The sequence below is a fragment of the Sturnus vulgaris genome, chromosome 17 (assembly GCF_052056855.1).
Source record: "Sturnus vulgaris isolate bStuVul1 chromosome 17, bStuVul1.hap1, whole genome shotgun sequence".
Taxonomy (NCBI): domain Eukaryota; kingdom Metazoa; phylum Chordata; class Aves; order Passeriformes; family Sturnidae; genus Sturnus; species Sturnus vulgaris.
In genome coordinates this window covers 6,143,855-6,154,738 of record NC_142259.1, presented here as the reverse complement: position 1 = coordinate 6,154,738, position 10,884 = coordinate 6,143,855, and positions in this window count along the sequence as shown.

Below are 10,884 nucleotides of genomic sequence, written 5' to 3'. Positions count from 1 at the left end.
TGGTGCAAGATCAATGGTTAATTCTTTTTTTTTTTTTTTTTTGCATGGAGCCTGAATATCTGAATATCCCTGAGTGTTTTCAGGGAGACAAGTGCCATAATTTTAAACTGAGTTGCACCATGAGATGTGTAACTCACTCTCAGTGCTTGAATTGTTGGTGCATGGCCAGAGCCTCGTGTATCACCTCTGCTGGTGTTTGGATCAGGAACACGAACTCTCACTTGGATAAATGGTCTTTGCTTCCAAAGCATGTTCACTGTACTTAAAATAAAGTACAAAAGCCACTGAAATCCCAGCTCAGCCCTCTGCACAGCACGTGCCTTGCAGCAACTTTCCTTCTTGACTGCATTTCTCAGGTTATTAAACTTCTTCTCTCCTTCTTTTTCTCCTTCTCTTCTTCTCTCCCTCCCCTCTGCTCTTTCTCACATGGGGATGTGGTTTCTGGTTTTCAGTGCAGATGGGTGATGCTGTGTAGGAGAAGGACAAACTGCTTGTGCATGGCAACTTTTCTCCAAACTAATGAAAATCAATGAAAATATCAAGAAAAAGTTTAAAATCATCAAGTTTTAAAGAAGATTTGTTTTCATGTTTGATTTGTTTGTGAATTACTAGTTTCCTTTCTTGCTTCAGCTGCAAATATAAGATTTACAAATCCACATTTAATATAATATAAAATACAGGATTTTTCATGACTCCACAGTTTGTAGTTTTAAAGGAAAGGCATTCACAAGCCAGCTTTGTGAGGCTTGGGTTTAGTGGCTTTTGTTCATGTGTAAAATTTTTTCGGGCAGGTATCACTAAAATCCCCCAAAATCCTGCCTTGGTAGCCCAGGCTAAACGCAACAACTCAGCCTTAGCTTCTCTCTTTGGATGCTTTGAGGGCTCACATCCCAAGAACCTGAAAATTATTAAATCTGCAGCTGCTGTTGGACTTTTACTCTCTGGACCTAGAAACTTTCCCCCACTCCTGAGAGCCTGGTGTGACCAGTGGCTCCATTGACAATGGCTCACACAGCCCAGGGTGCAAATAATAGCTCCATTCATCAGTGTAACTGCAAATAGTGTAGAAATAACAGATTTTTATTAAGGTCAGGTCACCTCTCATACATATCCTGAGAAAAGTCATTGTGCTCCCCTGTAATATTTTTAAAAGTATGTAAAAGTCATGTAAGTTACACAGACCACTGCAATTCCGGAAAAGAATTGCTTTAAAAGTACATATATCACTGCCTTCCCCAAAAAACCACCAGTGCTCTTAGAGAATACCTGGGAGCAGTCCATAATAGGGCAATAAATATTCATCAGGGCTTTGGTGGATGGCTTTGGAGGACTTCTAATTACCTCTAATTAGGCTTAGAAAGCCTCCCTTGTGCACACTTAACTAGTTCAGGCTCTTCTGGCTGTCATTTCTTTCCTCCCCTGAAGGGCAGCCCTGGGCTCTGCTCACACCTGGCATTGTCACAGCCGGGAGGAGGGATCCAGGGGAAGGAGGTGGAAAATTGAAACAGGAGACTGTGAGGAAGGGACTGTCCTGCCGGAGGTGTGGGGCCACTGCCAAATGTGGGAAATGAGGGAGATCCAGCTTCTGCCTTCCAGCAGTGGGGAGAGCGTGGCTGGCATCTTCTGGGTGCAGAGCACAGCCCAAAAACGTGGATCCTTGTGGAAATCATTGCCCTGCTTGGGACAACATCGTGTTTTCCCAGGAATTAAGTGTCCCAGGAGTGATGGTGGCCACTGTTTGATGTGTGGGTGGAGCAGCCCAGCTCCCCAGGAGATGCTGCCAGCCCAACTTTCCCAAGGGTCCTACCCTCATCCACCCTGTGAAGGATGCTCATAGCCAGTCAAGGGCCATCTGTAGGCTTGGCTGCCTTAAACACTCTGCATCTTCATGGGTGATGGGGTATAAATTTAAATTTAATTTTTTTGGTGGTCTTTTCCCCCAAATGTGGCAACTGAGGGGCAAGAAGGCCTTGGTAGGGCTGAACAATGTGATGTGGATAAAGGAAAAGGATGTGCATGGCTCTGAGCTCCCACTTTGGGACCAGCACTGCTGACCCCTTGGATTCTACCCACACAGACATCTTTGCAGGGACCATTTTGCAGACATCCACTTTCCCATTTAATCGATTTTCATGGCTGACAGCTGGATTATTTGGGTAAAGATGTTTACATCTTGGATAATCACCAAGAAATTGAAGTGCTGACTAGAGTGAACCATCCCCTCAAACGTTTGGGGAATTGCTTGTAATCAGTTGTTGCTATGACTCTGGACACATTTCCCTGTATCCTAGCAATGATTGTCTCTGACTGAAGTTTTGGCTGCTACATTTGGGATCCTGATGGGAAAATTCCGACTGTCAGCCCCCTGCCTTCTCTTGTGCCGTGTCTTTCACATCTGATCTCCTGCCCTGCTCCACAAAGCTGGTAACTTGCCTCAGGCAACGTCATTCCTTGCAACACAGCAATTTACACCTTGCTGAAATGATCGAGGTATTAGAATAACATCAATTCCGTGTGGGACCTGACTGGATTTTTAATAAACCGTGATGTGATCAGAGCTTACAGTCACCAGCCATAGCAGAGAGGAGCCACTCGCTGCCTTCCAAACCACTGCCAGTGAATTCCCCCTCAAAAGCTTCATTGATTTCTGCTGCATAATTTACACAGTTGTGTTTTCCTCCTGTAACTAGAGGACCAAGCAATGGCAGTGCATTGAAGCAAATATCCCTCAGTGAAATACTTTCATGAATTCCAAAGCACCTTCACTCGCAGGAGGAAAAAAAATAACAAACCCCAGCAATAAAAAAATATTAATGTTGTAATACTGTGGGCTGTGAAATGTAGAAATTTTTCCACATTTCCAGCAAACAGCATATTCCAGAGGAGAGCAGGCCATGATGAGATGGGGCCAGAGGTTTGGCTTTCTCAGCTTGTTTCCCCCTGGAATTCTGCAGCAGTGTCACTGGCAGAGGCTGAGCTCTGGCTGAGGTTCAGGGCTGCCAGGTCTTGTGGTTACACCACAGGGCTTGTGATGTCTCACCAACAGCCTCAGACACTGAAGGGAAATAAATACCTAACAACCTCTGTTTTTTTCCCTTCTTATAGCCGTAAAAATCTTAGTTAGGAAGTGAAGTGTATGGGCTCTGTAGGATGGGGGTAGTAAGGATTGCAAAGAACCTCAAACAGACGTTTAATCCTGTGATTTTAAAGAAAAACTCCTGCTCTTTGGTCTATGACTCATGTTTGTGGGCGCTTTTTATGTTAAGTGGTCAGCACTTTCTTCCTCACACAAAGCAAGGCTCAGCTCAATGATTTGAGTGTTCATTAAGGACTGAGATGAGAAATCTCTCTCCATCAGAAAAGAGATGCCCACAGGAGCCTCTTCTGCTGCAGGTGTTTGAATACATGGAGCAAAATGGCTCTTCAGCCCTGCAGCACAGCCTTTGTGTTTGCTATTATAGTTGATTGATTTTTCACTCTGCTGTATGGAGCTGTCTGTCTGATTTCCATTTGCAATCTCCACTGCTCAAGGAATTTATGGCTTACAAGACATATGTTATATGTTATATATCTTAAGCCATAGGATCAAACTCAACTGCTGCCACATAGGAACAGCTCCTTAGCCACCAAAATTTTCATCCCACAAAATGGACATAATTGGTGATTTCAGTGTTGTCTTGTTCCAAGAACCTGGCTCTATTCCCCTGCCAGTAACAGGATCATGACTGAGAATATTTGAGGATTGTAAATATTCTATTATAAGCACTTTCTGGATAGGCAGAGAGAATAAATTTTTCCATGCTCATCTTTTCTTCCTTTACACAAATTTAACTTCTTGCTGCAGCCCACAAATTAGCCAGCTCCTCTCCAACTGTAGTAAAATGCTTTCATCAAGTTTACAGGAAAAATAAGGTTACCACGAGCCTTGCTACTAACAGGGGTTTTTGTTGTTTGCTTCTCATTTATTCATACCTGGTTTTGTGTTAAATAGTCTGAGTAGTCCTTTTTAATTTCTCTCCTATTCCATAATGGCAAAATTTGAAAGGACAAATAACTTTTACTCTTGATGGTGTGGATAGTCCAGAGGACTTCAAGGAAAGTAAGCTGAGACACCTTGTGGTTTTGGAGAAGGGTTAGAAAAAGAAATCTCCCAGTGTTCATGTCTCCAAACTTCTATCCCCAGGTCGTTCTGTACAGTTTGGTTGCATTTCCTTCCTCACAGATGAAAGGACGTGGTTGATCTCGTTCTTTGGATGTACCTTGGGTGTGGGTAATCCCACACAAGAGTTTCAAACCTTTGTGTTTGTGTGTGGAGCAGGAGATTGCTCAAATCAAGACTTGTGTTCCCCAAGAGAAGGAGCCATTTGATTTCTAAACCCAAAGGCCAGACCTGGGAATGGGATTTTATTCCTCCAAGTTCCAGTCAGAGCTGAATGTGTGATCTGAAACCAGTTTCCAGTTGGAAACGTGCTACAGGAGATCAAAAGAGGAATATTTCATCCCCTCAGAGAATAAACTTTTATGTGTATTGCTCAGTGTAGAAAATGTCTTCTTCCTGTTGAACAGTGAAATAAAATTGACACGACTGTTTCCATTTGCCAAGAGCATTTTCAGCCTGAGCCAACCCAAAGGCACAGCTTGGTATTTTTAAGTGTCAATCAAAGATGCTTTTCCTTCAGCTGGTGCAGGGTCCAACAATGGGCCATATGGGACACCAGTCTGTGCCAAAAGAAGAAGAATAGAACCAGGAATAAAATATGTCAAAGTATCGTCATGCTAATTCCAAGCTCCACAGTCATCATGATGGGAGTTGCTGTGGCCATGCCAGCCCAATCATAGTGCTTGGCAAAATTAGAAGCAGTCCAGGTATAAATATCCCTGAACTTTTGGATGTTTCGAGTGGCAGGATGAGGCCTATAGACATCATGATAAATTGTTTCTGTAGAAAAGTGCAAAAAATAACTGAGTTCCTGAATAGCATGAGACTGCTGTGGTTTTCTGACAATACTTTGGTGGGCATGGTCCAGATTTCCAAAGATATCCAGGCACTTGAAATCAAGTGTTTGTGTTCCTCTACTCTGACTGAGCAGTGAGTAGTGCTGTAAATAACTGCTGTGCAAATACAAGTGTTGTACATGGATCTGAAGCAAAGGCCAGTGTGTTGCTAACATGCAGGACAAAAAGCTGTAATTTTAGATGAAGACACAATATTTTTGGGGAAATCAGTGGGAAATGGGTGTCTTTTGGAAAAACTTCCTCCTTAATCAACAACACTCTTGTGATCCAGAAAACTGTGGGAGTAACAGATGGCTGATGTTTCTTTTTGTGTGGGCCAGTCAGCAGGAAAATAATAGAAGCCTGTGCCTTAATGAGCAGAGAGAAGATGTGAGCCTGAAGGTACCAGAAACGTGGGAGGAGGATACAGACAAATCAGGCTCTGCCTTCCTGCTTATCCAAAGGCTTTCTCATCTGTTGCACTAAAAGAGGTGTGAAGGGAAAAAGGATCTTTGGCCCCAGTCCAGACTTAGGGCACCTTTTTCTGGCACTCTTGGATGGTCCCTCTCCACCTTCCCAGGTGCACTCTAGGGAGAGGCAGCACCCCCAGCACGTACCAGAATGGTGAGGGTGGTCATAGCAGCAGTAAAAGATGATGCTCTGAATCTTCTTTATGTTTTTTAACTTTGAACACAGACTTTATAGTACGTATGAAAGGTAGCTCAGCTGCCTTGATCATAGCTAAACTACCAGACAGAATGGTAGCATCTCAGCAACTTCCAATTCCAAAAATTCACTAAAAACCACCACCTTTCCTTTTCTGTTTGTGCAGCACTTCTGAAGATTCACATCCTAAGACTGCCTGTGAGCTATATATGAATGAATCCAGTAAATTGATGGAAAAATAAAAAGCTGGAAAAGAGCTGCCACTACAACATCTACTGCAGGAAGCTTTTGGACAGTACTTAAGGAAGTCTAAACATGAGGGGTTTTTTCATCCCAGCTCTTTCTAAATTAAGAAAGAAAACAAATGCTGTTGAACTCTGGAAATCAGAGTCTCAGGGTTGCTTCCAAAGCTGTGGGAAAGCTGCCCTTATTTGCCACACAAGCAAGGCAGGACCCTGGTGCCAAGGAGTGAGAGCCAGTTACTACTCAACTATAATTGAGATTTAAGAGCTATCATTTCCTATTGGTTAACCAAGGAAATATTTATGGCCAAAGCTTTGTGCCAAGCACAATATTTATGACCAAGTTTTTACCACTGGCTGCATTTTTTTAATGCTGATTTTTGCACAGAGGACACAGATCACATTCACACTGATGTGGGAATGAAAATGAGGGTTGAAGTCATCAAGACAGAGCCTGGAGTAGGGTTTTATCTCTGGCAAAGCTCACCTCTGTCTTCACAGCAGCCTTGTGAGGGTATTGAAATACTTGATGTATTTCAGGCTCACATCACTCTTCTCTCCATGCCTGGCTGAAATATCCTCTGTTCAGGGAGCTGTGGCCTGGCATGGGAGCTGTTCTGGGTCATGTCTGTGCAGTGGCATCCAGAGCTTCAAATCAGGGACCCCCTGAGCTGCAGTGAGGCAAACAGGGGTGGCTGGAGGAGCTCCCAGCTCCTGCTCTCCGGATGGATGGGCAGGTCCTGCACCTGACCTTCATAGCCCAGGGTGTTCAGCAGGTCTGGGACACTTCCCATCACCAGGCAGCAGCTCAGGGGAGATTGTAACTTACTCAGGCACCTCACCCAGCTAATTACAGCCTGTTCTCATCAGCCCTGGAGCCTGCAGCACCCCAGACAGGTTTGCACTGGCTGGGAAGTTGTGATCTGTTGCTGGAGCTGACTGGGGAGAGGAAAGGATTTGTCAGTCACTCAACTCCAGATTTCTTCAGTGAGTAAATTGGGCAGTGTTTGCCCTCTGGTGAGGAAGGACAAGAGCCTAATTTAGATCCACAAAGCTGAGCAGTGAAACCAAAGCTATCCTTGGAGAACAAACTTGTCTGGAGAAACATGCTTTAGTTCTCTAATTTAAAAATCCATCTTTATGGATCTTAAGAGAAGTGAAATCTGCCTCCTTGCCCTTTATGGGCTCTTTACAATGGAGTCTGGCATTTACAAATAAGATGTAGAGGTTCATCTGATCTGTAACATGAGCCCTTTAATAGTTGTAGAGCTGGAAGGCTTAATGAGGCCACGACTTTCTGCTTTGCTTCATTTCCTCTTTCAATGCTTGGCTCACTTTGTTTGTTGCTTTGTTTAAGCACAGCCAGAACCACAAATCCTCCTGTTGCTTCATTAATAAAGAGCCTTATTCAGAAATTCCCAGGATAAGCTTGAGTGAGCAACAGGAAGAAGAGAAATCCAGAGAGGAAGAAATGTGTGGATTATTGTGTTTTGTTGGCATGATGAGTCATTGGTCAGAGAAAAAGAGAATCAATGTGTTGCTGTGGAGGACAGAGATGGGAACAAGTCTGGAGACAGAAGGAATGAGAGAATTTCCCCTGCTCTCCACCAGTACAGGCTGTTTAGAGGTAAATACAACTGGATTCTCCCCAGAGCTTTGTTATGAGTTAATCCTGCCAGGTTCTGAGCTCCCTCAGCTCCCAGCCCAACAATGCCTGAGAATTCCAAGGCCACACAGAAGGTTAATGCATCGGGGCTCCTGTGCTGGGATTCAAACGCTGATGAGCACACGGAGAGGAGGGGGAGATGCTGCATTAGCCACACTGCCCAGCTGAGGAGTGTGCACATCTCTGCTCCAAGCCCCACTGAGCATCTCCTCAAGGATGGAGCCCTGGCTCAGCACTGGGGGGGGCCTTGATGCCTTGGAGAGGCTGCCTAGAGCAGAGGCTAGACAAGATTAAAGGAGTAAAAGCAGGCATTTATTAAAGGCCTTCAATAGGTACACCCTGGGCTGTCAAAAGCCTCCAAGAGGGGCTACACCCAAGATGGGTGGTCATGAGTTTTTCACACAATTATAAATTTGGTCCATTTACATGTCAGAGGTTAATCCTCCAATTACAGCTTCAGATAATGAAGTGATACACCCCCAGTTTGCTCCTCACCCAGCTTACTTTTTGTTTACACTTTTCAGGGCCTGAGACAGTAGGGTGTCCTTGAGTTTCAGGCCCAGACTTGTTCTGTCTGAATAAAATGGGAAGGCAGTAACTAACAGGCTGTGGAGCTTTAGAGTTATACACTAAAGGAGTAAGGGATCTGAAAAATAGAAAAGCTAAAATCCTAAAGCATCACCCTGACTGGACAATGTGTGCCTGTGGTATCCCAGGCACCCAGGACTGGGCTGCCAGGTGTCTGCTCACTGTGTGCACCTGGAGAGGGACACTGGTCTGAAGGGGAATCACATGGGAGGTGCAGCTTTGGAGCATCTCAGAGGTGTTGGCACACCTGGGTTCTCACTGGGGGTGAGGTTTAGCAATGCCCTGCCTTGGTCTGCAGGGCCTGGTCAGTGCCATGAGGGTGCTCCAGGAAATAATAAGAGGATATGGTAGAATTCTGTGGCTGGAACACATCAGCTTCATAGCCAGCTTCCAAGAAAATGAGAAGCCTTGGAAAACCCTGAGCTCCAAAATTATATCTACTGCTTTGGAAATAATCATTCCTACATTTACAGGCAGCATCTCTCCCTCCTCTCTGTGTGCTCATTAGGATTTGAATCCCTTTAATTTCTTACACTGTTGTTATACTCTTGTTCTTACTCCCATGCAGGTGTCTCAGGTCCCCTGCATGGCCAGAAGCCTCTTACACAGTGAAAAAAATCTTTTATTTAGTTAAAAATATCTTTCAAAGCCTTCTGCCACTCCAGAAACAAACTGAAATGAATATGAATAAATCAGAGTCACTCTTGAGAGGCCAGCAGTACCTCGCAGGTTTCCCCAGAGGCAGATGGAGCCTGCCCTGCTCAGAAACAGCCCTGCACATCCCTCTGCTCTGCTCATTTCAGTGCACATCTCACTCAAAGGAGATCTCTCCCCTTTCACTGTTGGTTTTCTTCCTTCTGCTTTTGCTCCACCTGAAGCATTTGTTGATGACAAAGGAGTTAGGAACAGGAGAGGGAAATCTTTATCAAGGGAATGGAGAGACAAGGAAAAAATCCTGATCCCTTTTGGATGCAGAGATGGTGTTTCTCAAGCATTCCATTAACCTGTGCTGTCCTCAGTGCCATGCCCAAATGGACAACGGGTAAGGAGATATTATCATTATAATGTCTCACTCTTGTAGATTTAAACATCCAAATGACATTTTACAAAACAGAGGCCGAGGGCTTGCCCTGGAGGGCTGGCTCTGACATCCAAGACAAGATCATGGAGAGAGAGCAAATTCAAAGGAAATGTGCAATCCTAGGATTCCCTGGCAGTGCAGCTGCTTCTGCCTCCTGGAGCAGCTGAGTTTTTTCAATATTGAATGAGTGATGACAGGGGAGGGGGCTTAGGCATAGTTTATGTGCAGGCATCCACCTCTCAGGGACCTTCAATCTGCTTCTGCCAGGGCTCTTTATAGAATAAAAATTATTTGAGAAGGGGTTAAAATAGACAAGAGATTTGCAGGAGTGCAGAATGCAAGAAGACACAGTCAAGACTTACCAGATCCTTGCAAAATCATGAAATTCCACTAAATGGCTCAAAACTGAGCTTATTACTGGCTTGCCCTTTTTCCAAGGACAAGTCTGAGATTTCAATGGAAACCTTGGGGAAACACTGCCTTGTTTCTGTTTTGTTCAGCCTAGAATCTTCAATAGCTGGGATGTTTGAATCAGCTTTTGTGAACATCTGGATCACCCAAATGATCCATGTCTATTTTGGATAAAGGAAGATAATAAAAATGAGGAGACTCAGAGCTGGGTCCCTGGAAATCAGGCTGCAGTTGCAGCTTTCTATCACTATAAAAAAAATCATTAAAGCCTTTAAATGGCATCTTTTGTTCCAGTCAGAGTCCCTTGCACATGTACCAGTGGAAGTCATCACCTTCCAAATACACACAGGAGCTGATGGAAATTTAGTTATGGCCCAATGATGCAGAAAGAAACTGGCAGTGAGATTTAACAAGGTCACTTCAAGGCACAGAAACCACTGTAAAATATGCTCATTCCCCACATGGCCAGCGAGGTGAGGGATAAATGTTTCCCTCATAGGAAATAGTGATTTACGATTAATTTCCAAAAGAAGGAAATCCTTTTTTAATCAAAGAAATTTATAGGGTTAATCTAAAGGCAGTGTCTGCTGGCCAGCACGGAGAGCCAGGCAAGGTGAAGATGGATGGGGTTTGTCCATGGGATTTGAATCAGTTCTGCACAGGAGGGCCTGTAGTCAAGGATACTTGTATTATTTATGGCCAAGGTTTTCAAAAGGGAGTAGTTGATCTCGCATCCCTTGGGTCTGGCTGCTCCGTGTGTGACCTGTGCAGAGCACCAGCCTCACTGAAAAATGGCCTCAGAAATCCTGTTCCCCTCTATTTGTTTGTTGTGTTTGGTGCTGGTGGCCTGATGGAGGGGGGCAGAAACCCAGGATTCCCTTATTTAATTCTGCTGGGTCAGAACTGAGCAGGGCTGGACATAACGAGGACCTGCAGACTTCAGATTCCACAGAGAAAAGGCGTTTAAAGAAATGCTAGGAGGGTTCTTGTAGCTCTTTTGGGAATGTGTGGCTGCAGTAGGTGACAGTGATGCTGTTTATACCCTGGTGAGGAGTGACTGCGCCTCTGCTCCCTGTTCCTGGAGGTGCTCAGAGCTGCACAGGACCTGGCTCTCAGGATGTATCCCACACTCCAGCTCCGAGTTAATTTGATCTCACATCTGCTGCTTATTAAATTAATGCTGGATGGTTCCCTAGAATGAGCACTACAGATTTTTATAGCATATCACAGGTGCT